Here is an 11,880-nt window from a genome sequence, read left to right on the forward strand (position 1 = left end):
GACCAATGTGGATATCTGAAATTGTAAAAGTCCCTGTATTTGTATAGATATATATACCGGTACTCACCATGTGCATATTTAAATCTACACTGGCAATTTATTGTGAAAATGGTAATTTGTCTATATTGCAAATATAATATTTTTATTAAATTATGCCAGTACACATGCAACAAGTGCAGTGAAGAATTGTCTTAATTTCTCAGATTTGCATATCAATAAAATTTAATTATTTAATTACACAATGACATTTTTCATACACCTATGCAACAAATCTTAGCTTGCAATTGTCTGGTTTAAGGGGACCTGGACACGATATCTGATGAAAATTTTATTTTTGATTTCTATTTATAAAAAAGTTAACTTATGTATTTTGAATGATTCACAAAAGTTTTGATTTTAGAAGTCATGTTACAAACGAGATACAGAGGACAGAAGTCGTTGTTATGTAAACAAGCTCGAGTCATATTTGTTTACAAATATTGTAAAGAAATTGTCATTTTAAAATAACTTGTGGAAACAAGATAGACTGAATCAATGGGTCATAAATAATTTCATCATAACAAACAGCAACATTAGATTGAAACTTATACCAATACAACAAATATGTAAACATTAACAGGACTCGAGCTTTGTTACAAAACAAAGAATTCTAACCGTTGTAATTCGCTTGTAACTTAATATTTGACTTTCAAATTTTGTCAAAGCATTGAAAATATCTATATTAACAATTCTAGACATAAAAATTGAAAAAATAAATTTTGAAAATTTATTTTGAGTTCAAATCGTGTCCAAGTCACTTTAATCTTGTGCACATCAGGGTTTACAATGCTTTGTCATGTACATGTAACTTAGATATGCCACTGTAATAACTTGTATTGATATTTTATTTTACAACTTTCATGCTTCTAATTAAAATTGATATTAAAAGACTATACCATGTAGTTTTGCAATATTACGTTCTATATAAAGTGCCATATGTATTTAATTTTTTTTTTATATTTTTATATCAATTTGCAAAATACATGGTTTTTAGAAATACCTTAAAAGTTTTAATTATTTCTCATTGAAAAGTTCGAAATAATCTTACATTTACTTGTATCACTGATTTGCTGTAAACAATACACTTGATATTTAAAAAAATGCATGTGCATTTAACCAAGTTTAAGCAATCTTTATGCAAAATGCAATTTATGATGAATATTGTGCTTACTAAAAAGAATAAGTTAACAAAATTCAGTGCAATTTAATATTTTTAAAATTGTAATAAAAATAAATAATACTTCCTTTTTTCAAAATTACAAATTACATGTATGAGTATCTAATTGATATTTTGTGCGTCCATTGCAAGTATATGATTGTATTTTTGGTTTCAAATTTATTTCCAAAATCAGATAAACTATTGTGCATTTATATACTACTATATAAGTTAAAATAGTGCTATTGAATATTCGTATTAACATTCAGATATAATGATTTTGCTTTTTTGGTGCATTTGAGCCACTTTTCTGATCAAGATTTGTCCGTTGTCAGTCGTCGGCGTCGTCGTCATCGGCGTCGTTAAGTTTTCACATTTCCATCTTATTCTACAGAACCACTAGGCCGATTTCAATCAAACTTTGCACAAAGCGCCACTGGGTAAAGGGGATTCAAGTTTGTTCAAATAAAGGGCCACACCTTTTTAAAGGGAAGATAATTTTTTTTTTTTAATTTTGTAAATTTGTGGTATTTTTCAGAAATCTTTTTCTCAAAAACAATTTAGCTGGAACTTATGTGGAAGCAATTTCAGGTATTGTAGATTTAACTTTGATCAAATAATGATGCTTAAAAAGGCATTATATGCATAGACTTATAGACGCGTATATTCTTTTTTCAGTTTTATGAACTTATGTCATGTATGATTCAGCTACCAAGTAAGAATGTAAACTTTATCAAGTTATGATTACATTTAAAAAATGTTTTGTATATAACAAACTTCCGATCCAGGGGGCCCCTGGAACCCCAGCTGAGGAATAGTTATATAGAGGGCCTCTGTGGAGGTTTTGCCTCAAAAGTTTTGAATGTGATGAAATATATATATATATATATATATATATATATATATATATATATATATATATATATATATATATATATATATATATATACAGTACCGTCAACGCGGATCCCGTATTTTCCGCGCACCCCCGCGGTCCAAATTGCAACGCGGTTTAAATACCTGTCTCAGGTAAAAACCGCGTGCCCCCGCGGTTCAATCGCCCATAATGACAACACCCCCGCGGTTTGAACGATCGATTACAGGTGTTAAAAAAGTATCGAAAAGGAACACGAGTTATCTCCCTCGATTAAAAATAACATAAATGTAAGTTAACGAATGCATAAAGATAATCATGATCCTTTTATAGAAAATCACATATTTTGAAGGTAAATTTTTTTTTTAAATATTTGCTGTTTATTTGGTAATACTGGGGTAATATTTGAATTCTAATTATTTAAAGCTGTCATCTGTACAATCCGAGGTGAAATGAGCCATGCCTGCAGGTGGTTGAAAAATCACGCTTTACTAACTTATTGATATATCGATATACGATTAAATTAAATTTTAAAATCTAACAAAAAAAAATGTAAAATTATTAAGACTTATTTACTTAAAATAAATATTTTACTTTATAAATATTCAGGTATGTATATTTTTATTTTCAATATCATTTTATCTTTTTATCCTATCAAACCGTTAAAAATTCATTCAAATTTTAAAAGTGGCTTAATCGCACATATTACGGAAAATTACGTCCTTATAATTGCTGTAACAAGCATCATTGTTTTGATAAAAAATCTATAATTTGTTCGGAAAATTGATTTTAACCAGCTCTGGTTAAACATGCTCACACTTAAATGTCCTCCTAATTAAAACACAAAGGAAAAAGGTACTCATAGTTAAAATTGTATGATTCTTCACATTGCACGGGTTTTATTCAGTTTTAAAGTAAGTGTTGCCCTAAAAAGATATATACACGTATATTCTGTGATTTCCATAAAACAATGGCTAATCGTTCTGGTGTGCATGAAGATAGAAATTTCTTTACAAGAAATGGAATGAGGTTGTTACATCACAAAACAGCATGGGAAGTTGTACATGTTATTAAATGCATACATCTCGAGTTACTTTTAAAAAATTCAAAGGCCAACTATTTTTGTACATATTTCCTTTAGTGTGTATATTAATTATAGGTCGCGATCATTTCCTGTGTATAGTGATTAACAAACCTAGGGTAGAAAACGACATGCTCTAGGGGTTTTCACACCTATTCAAGACAAAAGAAAATCTCCAAATTGCGTACGGCTTCGTCTAACCGTACAACTATCTTACAGAGGAGGCTTCTTGATTGTCGCCGATCTTGATTTTATCTACGATCTTTATGCGAGAGAGAGAGAGAGAGAGAGGTTGTGCTCTTTAGCCCCCCCCCCCCCCCCCCCCACGACGCCACTGCTTTCATTTGAAATATACTAATATAAAAATTTCTTAAGTTTAGTATTCATAAAAGAATAGGGACCGTATACATTGTGATTGAATCCATCATGCAGTTTCAGTCTGAGTCCACGTGCTTCACCTGTCAATCAAATCAGCCCGCGAGCTGCGCCACGTGCTCCTTCCTTGATAAAGGAAAACAGTTTCGTTCTATTAGTTTTCAGGTAAAGGAAAAAAAAGAAGTTTGTCTTACAGTAAAGTATTTAACACTGTTTATGATGTTTAATTTAATGCTTGACATTGTGTTTGTGAAGTTTAGTTCGTATGTACAACGTTATAAAAAAAAATCAAAGAAAATTAAGTCTCTCTCTTTCTTTTCGGGGGAAGAGACGTGTTAAACACCTTTTACAGTTTAAGAAGGCAGTAAAATGAAACAATTATATATTGTTACTGTTAGATAAATTGTTTGATATACGGGTAGAATTCCTGGTTGTCACTTGTTGCAAGGAATATCCACCTGCCTCATACCCGTGAATTCTGTGCGTTCAAGCGAAGAGTGATTTCCTGTCAGTGCGATGGTTTCACACCTTTGTGTAAAACAATTGGGACAAATACAGTTAACTTTGACAGTCATTTAAACGTTGGAAAGGGGGTTGGGGGTACAAAAAACGTTATAATTCGCTACTGATACGACATGTGTAGTAGCTTCATATTCAACACACATAAAATGATATCAATATATTTTTATTTATATTTTAAGGGTAAAGTAAAATTTTCATATTTTGCCGTTGATCGTATGGTATACGTACACCGTTTAGCGTGTGCTTGTCACGGACTAGATTAATTATCTTGAGTATTGACAGTCTCTCTCTCTCTCTCTCTCTCTCTCTCTCTCTCTCTCTCTCTCTCTCTCTCTCTCTCTCTCTCGTTTAGTCTACATTGAAGGTTTTAGGTTTTTTGCGGAGGGGGTGAATCTTAAACACGTTTAACAGTTAAACAGATACCAGTAAAATGAATAACTATTTATTGTTATTACTGTTAGTAAAATTGTTTGAAAAACAGATGAAATTCCTGATCGTTACACGGATTATCCACCTGTCTCATATGCATGTACCAGTGTATTCTGTGCGTTCAAGCGTAGAGTGATTTCCCGTCAATGCGATGGTTTCACACCTTTGTGTTAAACAATTGGGACTAAAGTCAAGTACAATTTACATATATTTTCACAGTCATTAAAACGTTGAAGAGGTGGAGGGGGCGGTTACGAAAAACGGTATTCGCAGCTGATACTACATGTACATTTGTGTTGTAGCTTCATATTGAACTCACATAAAATTATGTCAATATCATTTAGTATTTTACGGGTTGAGTAAAATTGTTGACCGTAGGTAAACGTTCTCCGTGTAGCATGTGCCTGTCACGGACTAGATTAATTGTCTTGAGCATCGAGAGAGTGCCGTAAAACGAGCTAAAAACTGATAAGAATTCAAACATTTTTGTAGTCGGAAATGTTTAAAATCATTAAAAAATCGAAAAATAATATATTATAGTTCTAACCCTCTCCGTCATGTAGATTACATTATAAAAATGATTAAATATTTTTGAAATAATAGGTATATCAACAGTTAAATGAAAATTATTACGGGTGCAGATGATTTTTTAATTAAAATATCTCTGAAATAATTGATAAGGAGTTTTGAAAACGTGCATTAAAAATACGTAATCATTTTAATATGTGAAATGGAAACAATACATCAGACATGGCCAGTATAGAATGACTCTCAGTGTTATGTGGCCGTCTTATTGTCTAATAGCATACAGGTAAAAATCTCCGATCACCTTGTTCAACGGTAGGTCACACCGCCGCGGTTTAAACATGGCTGCAGCGAGGACCGCGATGAATTAACCGCGATGGTGTAACGCGGAAAGGATTAAATAACCGCGGGGGGAGCGCGGTCAAATACGGGATCCGCGTTGACGGTACTGTATATATATATCAGGCTTGGGGCGAATTACATTGTAAAGTAATGCATTACATTACCATTACTTCATGAATTTGGGCATTAGATTACCATTACCATTATTTAATTTTCTTGAAGTAATGCATTACATTACCATTACATGAGTAAAGTAATGCATTACCATTACCATTACTTTGTGAGAAGTCGACAAGAAGTTTTAAAAGTAATTTAAAATCTGATTAAAAAGTTTTTGCAAATGTTTCAAATATAAAACACGCTTAAACATATTTACTGGTTCATATTCACTATCAGGTTCAAACATAATGGCTTATTCAAGATTGCTGTTGAACTTCATGATCAGCAAAAGTTTCAAAGGTTTCATCTTTTTATTGCATCCTGTCGGGTTTGAAAATCTTAGATATAGGTGTTCAGGCAATAATAGAAAAAAATACATGAATCTTGTATTTTCTATCAGTCCAAACTATTGTATTTATATACAACACGGAGAGAGAGAGAGAGAGAGAGAGAGAGAGAGAGAGAGAGAGAGAGAGAGAAAGAGAGAGAGAAATTATTTTCAAATGGGTTATATGCTGGAAGTAATTTTTAAGCTTTCAGAGATCATTGTTGAACAGTGCATTCTCTTTAGTGCATTCTTTTTTTATTTTAAAAGGTATATGTCTGTTCTCTATTCTAATGGAATACAGTCAAGAGAAGGATGGTTATGGACAGTGCATTCATTTTCCCCTTAAAGTTGCATGTCTGTCCTCTATTCTATTGGGATGTGGCGTAGGGAAGGGGATTGGGTGTTTAGCACCTCTTAAAACAATACATTGTTTTGATACTAAGATTATCCTGGGGGCATTGTGTGTTGTTGACACATTCTTCACAGTAAAGAATCCATTGAATGCACAACTAATTGGAGTAAATTTTTCAAATGATATAATATTCTTTATAACACTCTTAAAATGTTATGAAATTGTGTTGTTAAAGCTAGTTATATTGACAATTTAAGAATGGATTGTTAGTTTTTTTTAATTCATACAACTAAAATATCTTTATTTCAAGAATTATTTACTCTATTTTAAAAGAATTTTTAATCAACTACAATTTCAAAAATGTCAATTCAAAGTAGCCAAACATTTAAACTCCTTAAAAATCAGCATAAAAAATCTATAAAATCTCAACACAGGATCTCCAATATTCAAGCATATTTACAATGCGACACGATACCAAAAGGTTCCAAAATCAATTCTGAACCAAATGTTGGACCGGTTTCCAAAAATTTCATGACAATTTCGGATAAAATTCTGCGCTCGGCCCAACGGTCACACCGTTTACATATTTAAAAGAATAAGTTTTTAAATTTCAACATAACTTTTATAAATCATTTTTACTCAAATGTGCTTCATAATATATAACAATCCTATTATATATTTATTTTCTATTCATTTGATTTGAATTTTATAATTTAATTTCGCTCAAAAATTAATTCCACGGGTTCGGTTTTCAAAAGAAAAGCAATAACCTTAATTTTATTATTCGGGAATTAAAAGACTTCACGTCATTGTATAGGATTAACACACAGTTTTCATATATTAACAGTTATATATAAAAACATATCAATCAAAATTCATTAACAACACAAGAAAATTGTCGTTTTAAAATTCATTTTTTTTTTCATATGCATACAAACATTTTAATAATATAATTCAAAGCCATTTTTTATTCATCCACTCACACATTCATGCTCACATTCGGCCAGATTTGGCAGTGGTTGCTTGTTAATAATGGCAAACAATTTATATTAATAATAAACAAAATTTTCAAATGACATATGTGATAGATTTATAGGACGAATTTACGTAATATAGATTTGATCAATAGCTTAAAAATTTCAATTCATAGCTTGACTTATCTTTTTGATATTAAAGTAGACGTTAGTTTAGGTTGCGGCGATATAACATATTATAACGTTTTGAACAATAATATCCTTTCAATTCTAAAATGATACATAATAAAACTTTTAATTCCAATTAAAATTGAAGATTATAATTAGAAAATGTGGGTGCCTCATTTTCTATAATACAGCGCCCATGAGAATGTGAGAAGCGCAATGCATTATGTCCTTTATATAATAAGATTATTTTGTTCAATTTAAGGAAGGAGTCTTTTTCTTGTTTTCGACTTGCTAAACGTAAATTTGATTAGCTGTTCATTAAATCAAGATAAAAGGAAATTAAAATAGTATATTTTTCTTTCCTTTTTACTATCATACAACTTGGCATAGAAAAAGTAATCAATGTTTAGAATCTAACATGGACTATATTTTTGGCGTAATATTGGCGTAGAAAAAAAAATCACATGTTTCGCAATTCAGAATTGCTGCAGATTAATGAGTCTGTTTTAGCATTTTTAAAACAATAACATTAATGTTGGATTTTTTTTTACTAATGTGAACTAACGATATGATACTTGGGTTTCTGAATATGTTTTTAAAATATGATTTGCCTATCAAATTACATTTTTATAAGCTTTTTAAAGCGCCCATTCTATACAATAATTTTTGTGAAAAAATCACTCAAATCGGTTTTTCTCTCTTATTTAATGGTCAATATATTAGCTTTTCTGTCAATTCATAACTTTATATAAAGTCTTCATAATACATGTATATAAAAATCAGAAATATCTTATTATTGTAAGCATAAAAAATAATCAAAATTTCTTCAAACTTTAAAAAAATTGGAGGAAATGCGGGCTAAGCAATATCAATTTTAGTATAAATATTTATTCCAATTTAGAAGTTTATAAGCTGATAGACTTTCTGATATTCTATCATTTCATTGAAAAATAGAATCTTCAAATCTTAATCAAATGTCTACAGAACTACAAAGAACTACACTTATTTTTATTATCCTTTACGTTGAGGAAAAAGGTTGTAACCTTGACCTGACCTTTATGCGAAAACAAAATGGTCAAATTTAATTAAACTGGTAGAATCATTTGGTAATATGATCCGTTTGACTGTGTCAAAATTTTATGAATTTTTTATTATACGGATAATACATGTATGTTTCCTTTAGATTAATAATTAAGATATTACAATATGTAGAATCTTGAAATGTATGAAATATGTCTGAAATATGTGTGTATGTGGATTTATGTGTAAACAAAAATAAAAAAAAAACTAGACACGATCTCGTTGCGAGCAACGAGGAGGTCTTCCGTACGATTATTATAAGGATATGTGACGTCATTGACTTTGATTTTCGACAAGAAAACATGATATGAAAAAAGGAGTGGAGTACTAATGTTTTTTTTTTTTTTTGGTATCTCTTTTTATAAGTTCTCTGACATTGCTTTTTTAAATACTTGCACTCTTCCAATTAAGATAGAAAAGATGAGAAAATCATTATGTTGTTAGGATATATTAACGTATTATACCTAATCTAGCTTTAATAACCTTTAACAAAATGGCTCTGAGTAAAAGGATATAGGTAAAATACTTTAGAGCCCTTTGGTTCCCTAATTTAAGAGGCCAGCCCCTTTTTCTTGATATCATTTGAAAGGTCATCTAATTCTAAACACATTTTGTTCAACAAGTGTTTAGAAATTCGGTATCGTTCTAGAGATATATGAGAAAGAAGGTTTTAGGGGCCGATCCCTTATCCCCTTATAGGGACCGTTTGACGAAATTTTGAAGGTTGCATTTCGTTAAGAACATTATTTTGAACAACTTTTCTTCTATACTGCATTTAAAAAAAAAATCCTTTCTGAGGTCTGGTTGATCAAATTTTGGGACCTTTGGCCCCTAAAAACCTCTAATTTCATAACACATGATAAAATCCTTACATTTCTTGAATACATAACTGTAAGGTAATCATATTTGCTTCTAAAACATTTCACAAAATATCTCTCAGTAAATGGCTACAGATAAAAGACTTTAGAGCCCTTTGGTCTCCTTATTTAAGGGGCCAGCCCCTTTTTCTTGATATCATTTGAAAGGTCATTTTATTCTAAACAATTTTATTCAACAAGTGTTTAGAAATTCGTTAATGTTCTGGAGATATATGAGAAAGAAGGTTTTAGGGGCCGATCCCTTATCCCCTTATAGGGGCCGTTTGACGAAATTTTGAAGGTTGCATTTCGTTAAGAACATTATTTTGAACAACTTTTCTTCTATACTGCATTTCAAAATATTTTTCCTTTCTGAGATATGGGTGATCAAATTTTCGGACTTTTGGCCCCTAAAAACCCCTAATTACATAACACATGATAAAATCCTTACATTACTTAGATACATAAATGTAAGATAAACATATTTGCTTCTATAACATTTCACAAAATATCCCTGAGTAAAAGGATATATGTAAAAGACTTTAGAGCCCTTTGGTTCCCTCATTTAAGGGGCCAGCCCCTTTTTCTTGAAATCATATGAAAGGTTATCTAATTCTATACATATTTTGTTCAACAAGTGTTTAGAAATTCGTTAGCATTCTGGAGATATATGAGAAAGAAGGTTTTAGGGGCCGATCCCTTATTCCCTTATAGGGGCCGTTCGACGAAATTTTGAAGGTTGCATATCGTTAAGAACATCATTTTGAACAACTTTTCTTCTGTATTGCATTACAAAATATTTTTCCTTTCTGAGATATGGGTGATCAAAATTTTATACTTTTGGCCCCTAAAAACCCCTAGTTATGTAATACATGACAAAATCATTACATTGCGTGGATACATAACTGTGAGATAAACATATCTGCTTCTATAACATTTAACAAAATATCTCTCAGTAAAGAGCTACAGATTAAAGACTTTAGAGCCCTTTTGACCCCCTATTTGAGGAGCCAGCCCCTTTTTCTTGATTTCAAAGAAAAGGTCATGTAAATACAAACGTTTTTTACATTACATGTCATAAGAAAATATTTTTCAGAAAAGAGATAAACAAAGAAAACCAGAAAAAATAACGACGTTTTTTTAATCTCAATTTTCGGGTCCAGGCGAGCTTCAGCGCCTTTTGAGTCAGACAAAAATGAATACCTAAAGACACATCTACAATCTTTCGACTACAATCCCTCAATTGAACTCAATATCTTCAATCGTTAAGGAGAAGATCCCAGGACAAGCCGACCCTCTGAAAATCGCTAAAACGTCAATATATCAAAAACGGAAATGACGTCATCAAAATAAAAAATTACGTATAAAGTTTAGATCCGTATCTATCATATCTGAAAGTTTGATGAAAATCGGTTGAGTCATTTTTGAGAAATCGCGTGCACAAAATTTGTTGGAAAAAAAGAAAAATAGCGAAGAAAAAGAAACAGAACGAAAACAATAAGGTCTTCCGTTGGAAACGGAAGACCTTAATTAAAAAAGAAAAAAAAAATCTTATTATAAGAAGTATGTTTGATACCTTGAAGACGCCTTAAGGCTTCCTTAAAATTAATATGTTTGTTTTCAGTTATTGTTCTTCATTGGGGTTCTTGTCTGAAATGACAATTATATTTATGTCACAGGTTGTGAAAAGTCAAGTCTCAACCGTGACTCGAACCCAGGGCCTCTGGCGTACGTACCGTGCCAGCGCTCTAACCACTGAGCTATTGAGACCCGATATATTAATTGACAGTCACTCACCTGTGAACCCGGTGACATTTATATTAAAGTTTCGCGTTGTATCGCAAAAGTAACACGTTTATCCGCGAAAGTTTAACGTTTATTATTATATATTATAATATATAACTTATATCGCGAAAGTAAAGCGTTTATTCACGAAAATAACGCGTTTTTTCGCGAAAGTTTCGCGTTTATTCGCGAAAGTTTCGCGTTTATTCGCGAAAGTTTCGTGTTTATTCCCGAAAGAAAAGCGTTTATTCGGAAAGTCACGCGTTTATTCGCGAAAGTTTCGCGTTTAATATATTCGTAATTTGTACGAAAATGAGCTTAATTGGCTTTCGTACTATTATACCAAATAGGCATAAATAAAAAGATTTCTTCAATATAATTATCATCAAAAGATTTTATAACATAGAACATTGATTTCAATGCATCTTTCCAAAAATCATTACTTTTGGGGAAAAAAATCGCCAAAATTAAAATTCATATTTATTGATTCTTTATCATATAATTGAAATTATTTTTAAAATAAAACATTCAATAGTACAATTCAATTTCTATTTGTTTCCATTTGGGTCGTTTGTTTCTATTTGGGTTCATTTGTTTCATTTGGGTCGTTTGACGTTCCATTTGGGTCCATTTGGGAAAATCGACTCACACGAGTAAAGCGATCGACCTTGACCTAGTTAATGATTTCACGAGTAACGAACCCGATAGGAAATTAGACTGACAATCTGTATACACATAACCTTACTAATGCAGACTGGCAATAGTCTGAAAAAATATATATAAAACGTTACAACTGAGATATAAGTACAAACACGATATATTTAATTCTTGATA

The sequence above is a fragment of the Crassostrea angulata genome, chromosome 9 (genome assembly GCF_025612915.1).
Source record: "Crassostrea angulata isolate pt1a10 chromosome 9, ASM2561291v2, whole genome shotgun sequence".
Classification (NCBI taxonomy): domain Eukaryota; kingdom Metazoa; phylum Mollusca; class Bivalvia; order Ostreida; family Ostreidae; genus Magallana; species Magallana angulata.